The sequence below is a fragment of the Trachypithecus francoisi genome, unplaced genomic scaffold, assembly GCF_009764315.1.
Source record: "Trachypithecus francoisi isolate TF-2019V2 unplaced genomic scaffold, Tfra_2.0 Lachesis_group0, whole genome shotgun sequence".
Lineage (NCBI taxonomy): Eukaryota > Metazoa > Chordata > Mammalia > Primates > Cercopithecidae > Trachypithecus > Trachypithecus francoisi.
Genome location: NW_022681453.1, coordinates 138,523,781 through 138,528,365, shown reverse-complemented (window position 1 = coordinate 138,528,365; position 4,585 = coordinate 138,523,781). Strand labels below are relative to the sequence as shown.

The window sequence follows — 4,585 nt, the reverse complement described above, 5'->3', positions numbered from 1 at the left end:
GGACCACTGATGCTGTAACCAAGGGAACTGTGCTTGCCAGCTCTTCCCTCCCTCCAATCATATGTTTGGAGTAGGAAGATATAATTTCCTAAAGGAAGGGCAGAGCTTGCTGGATAGACAAAACACTATTGTCCTTGCAACCCTAAACGTCCTTACTAATGTGAAGGCTCATGACATTTTTTCTGAAACAGGCTGTGTCATCTGTTACTACCTTGAAACACAATCACTCAGGCCCACCTCTGAGTCAGTTCCGAGCAGCTGCTCCCTCTGCTCTAGGAAGAGACTGAACATTGGGGGTTTCTGGAGGACTGCAGGCTGTGTTCATTCATGAAAGTTGTAATACATCCTTGTTTTTAGCACACAAAATCCACTCTGATCAGACTGTAAAATGTGCTCAACCACCAGAGACAATTCAATGCCCCTGAAAGAAAGGGCTACACGTTTTAGGGCTGTAACTCTCAAAAGAGTCCTAGTTTCAGCCAAGAATGGCCACTGCCTTCAAGAATTCTGAAGCTATTTTCCAGCATCTGTGTTCATCTTAATCTGCAAGCAGAGGTGCTCTGTAGCATGTGTGTGCACTTCAAATGGACCCTTTCTGTGACTTGATTTCTATTTTGCCAAGTTTTATATGGAGAATAATAAGGGCTTAAGTTTAAGGAACAATTTTTGAGTACCTACAACAGAACGGGTACTGAGTTTGGCACCAGGGACACAAAAAGGATCAGAAGACACAGTCCCTATATCTTTGCACATTTAATTATAGTATCATATGTAAGTGCAATGATAGAGAAGTGCATAGGATGAGAGACAGCTTAGCCAAATAAGGGACTTGTGGGTGAATCTTACAGTCAATGCATGATTAAATCAGCCATGAGCTTGGCATGGGCTATGTGTTTCCTGCTATTTTCAGAACACACCCTCATGCTTTCAACACAGGGCCTTTGCACATATGATTCTTTTTGCCCAGATTTCTCTTCCCTTAAATATTCTTATGGATCACCCCTTCATTTTATCCAACATCTACATTCTAATGCAGTTTCATCAGAGAGGTCTTCCCCTGGCATCCCATGTAAAAGATTAAACCACTCATACTTAGTTACTATTCCATACCGGGCTCTATTTTTCTTCATTGTATTTTTTACCACTCACAACTTACACTAATTTGTTTTTATTTGTTATCTACACACACACAGACATACACACACAACTGTTAAAATAAAAAAAGCAGGGACTTAGTGTGTATATATATTTTTTACTTCTGTATCCTCAGTACCTGGAACAATGTTTGTCAAAGAGTAGATGTTCCGTTAATACAAATTAGGAGCCTGGGTGAATGTGCTAAAATACCTAGATGGCTTGGACTTGATCTCCATACTCATTGTGCAGTTTGTTTGGGAAGAAAAACAGTCAAACAAAGTGGAACAAAACATAGCTGCTGGTTTAATTGAAGTGTGAGCATAGTGTTAATAGAGCTTGGAGGAGGAAGCTATTAATTCTTCCTTGTGGGGAGGGAGTGTGGAAGGAGGTGACATCTCAGAGGAGGTTGAATTTCACATGGATCTTAAAAGATAAACAAGAGTTTGTCAAAGCAAAAAGGAAATGAAGAGTTGCAGCAGTTACTGTGGAGTTACTGCCCATATCTGTTGGGCTCACCATTCAGGACATTTCACAGCTGCCTACTGCATGCACATATGACTGTCAGCCTGAGGTTTGCTTTCTAAAGTGAGCTGGGCAGGCAGCAAGGGCTGAAGAGGTAAAGTCCTGGGAGGAGCCCTCAGTCAATGGTGGGTAGGAGTTGGAGGACAAATGCCCTAATTTCTTTGCCCCTCAAGTGGAACAACTTAGAGGTGAATTCTGAGGTCTCCAGGGAGCTTGGGCCTTGCTCTCCCATAGTCATTACATGCTTGATAACACATTCTTTACTGACTTCCTCCTTTTTCCTTCCTTTCCGCATCTTACCTCCCCACTTCCCTAGCAGTGTTTCCTGAGATCATATCCCAAACAATTGCATGAGACATCCTTGACTCATGTCTACTTCGGGGAGAAGCATCTAAGACAGTCATGGTCCAAAAAACAGCAGCAACATGAACAAATACAGAGGGCTCGACTGTACCAGGCAAGTGAGGGGAGATGGAGAGATTGAATCAAGAGCTAAAACTATTGGCCAGCCTGCAGTCCATTGTGAGGTATGTCTATACATGGTGTTTAATAATAGCAAGATTATGCTGATGGCCATATGGAGGATCAGTCTGGAGCCAGAGTTTCTTCCTTCCACAGGTATAGTTTCTAGATGCTGATTTAATCTTTTAGTTTAGTTTTTTTTTAAATTTTTTTTTTTTTAACATTCTTTATGCTGCCCTTTTATTCCAGTTTTATTCTCTTTGAGTCATTGGAAGAGAACTAGCACCCCTGCCATGGGAGCCAACCTCTCTCCATGTGGAGCAGGCCTTGGGACGTGCTACTGAGAACCCTGGGAGAGAGCGTACAACAGAGAAATACCCCCTGGCAGCACATTATGGCTGTGGTGGGTGGGCATGACAGTGGGTGGTCTAAACAAAAGGAAGGAAGATATGTGCAGGAAATGGGGAAATAGATATAGGACTATTGTTCCTTTGGAGTTACACATTCAAGTCAAACATCATTGTCATTCAGTGAAATCTTCTTGACTAAGTGGCCAATTGTTCTGACAGATAATTAAACAGTATCCAAAGCATGAATAATCAATACAAGGGTTGCTTCTGAATGAAGATGACAAGAGTAGCAAGTGTTTTGAGATATAAATCCATTCTCGTGGGGGCTGTATATCTTGCAAAGAGAGGGATGCTGAGACCCTAATGGCTCACAATGTGCTTTCCCTAGATAAGTGACCGGTGGGCCTTTTGTCTCATCTAGTAGGCTGAGAGGAAATTGAGCTGCCAAGCCATATGAAACTCCTGGTGGAGATTTGGAGGAAGATGAATGGTACTTAAGTAACAAGAGGACCGTGAAATCAAACCATTAAAAGACAATTTCAAGATTAGTCAACTTCCCTCACCCTCTATTCACTGTGATAAAGCCCCCAAAAGTCACTGGGTGCTTCCTTTGATCTTGCTTCAGTTGGTGGGTTGACTTTTTTAGCACTTTCTATTGGGCATAGAGGTGCTCCTTGCAAGTGCTTTCTAGGAGTAAATGGACATGGGGAGACTCCATCCCCTTCTTCCTATTTTCTCTGCTGTTTTCCAGTCTTGGGGACAAAGCTGGGATTCTTGGGGCTAAAGTCATCGGGGTTGTCAGCAGATGTGCCTAGAAGAGATATGGTCTCAGCAAGCCTTCTTCTCTCTGATTTCTAAAAGGTTTTTTCATCTAATCTGAGGTCCCTGTCACTTTCTACTCCACCTCATGCCAAAGTTGAGGTCAGAATGGACTTGTGTGGGATTTTGGCCCATGTAGCAGTGTGCCTTTAAATCTGGTGCTGGCAGTGGTGGCAGTGATGGTGGGTGTCACCTAGGATGGCATAAATTTCTCCTTCTGTCCCCAAAGCCCACCTTTCCATTCTTTAGTTTTTAGTTTAAAATGGAATCATACAAATCATAGGAAAGTACATTCTTGTGAGAAGTTAAATCAAAACACATCTGATCAAGTTAAAGGCCTCTTTGACCAACAGTTCTTACCCACTGGCATCCCCAGAGGTAACACCTATTGCAGGGAAGATGTGTATTCCTCCAGTTCTTTTCCTACTCCTTAACATGCATGTTATGAATTGCTATCCTTAGAAAAAACATAAAGAATATGTGCTTAAATGTATTAAAGACATCCCGTTTTACATTCTATTCCACAACTTGTTTTTCCATTTGACGTGGTCATTCAGGTTGGTGGGACTGGACTCAGAGGCACTGGTCTGGTCACACAGCCAGGAGGGTATGAGGAAGGCTGGAACTCTGCCCATCTCCACTAGATTAGCCTGGAGGAAGGGATGCCTTTCTGGAATTGGTTCACCCAGAGGGGATCATCTTATTTTAATTCATAGAAAGATATGTACTGTGGTGGTCCTGGATGGATCCTTTACACTCTGTTGCATTACATCATAGTATTCCATTTTGTGGGTATAGTGTATTTTATGTATCCATCCCCATGACTGGACACTTGAGTTGTTTTTAGTTTCTCGTGATCACAGGCAAAGCTGCAATGAATAGCCCTGTACACGTCTCTGTGTACAAGTGTGCAAGCATTTCTCCTAAGAAGTAATGGGATTGCTGGGTCATAGGGATGCACATTTTGAATTCTACCAGCTGAATTGCCCTCTGAGGGTCCTACCAATGTGCAGTCCCACCAGTAGTGTACAAAAGTGCTCATTTCCATCATCCTTGCCAACTCTTGCTGCCAGACTAGACTTTTTTTTCTAATTGTCTTTTGTCTGAGTGTATTTGGGCTGCTATAACAAAATACCATAAACCAGGTGACTTACAAACAACAAAAAGCTATTCTTCACAGTTCTGGAGCCTGGGAAGCCCAAGAATAAGGTGCTGGCAAATTTGGTGTCTGATGAGGGCCTGCATGATGGTTCATAGATGGTGGCTTTTTGTTGTGTTCTCACATGGTGGAAGAA

General features: G+C 42.5%; 1 long non-coding RNA gene across 1 annotated transcript; it reads left to right on the top strand.

The window, feature by feature from the left end:
* The first annotated feature begins 2,247 nt into the window (after nucleotides 1-2,247).
* LOC117077401 lies at nucleotides 2,248-3,103 on the top strand. The gene is made up of 3 exons (XR_004434751.1): nucleotides 2,248-2,277; nucleotides 2,371-2,524; nucleotides 2,860-3,103. It is a non-coding gene; the product is annotated as an uncharacterized LOC117077401 (long non-coding RNA).
* The last annotated feature ends 1,482 nt before the right edge of the window (nucleotides 3,104-4,585 follow it).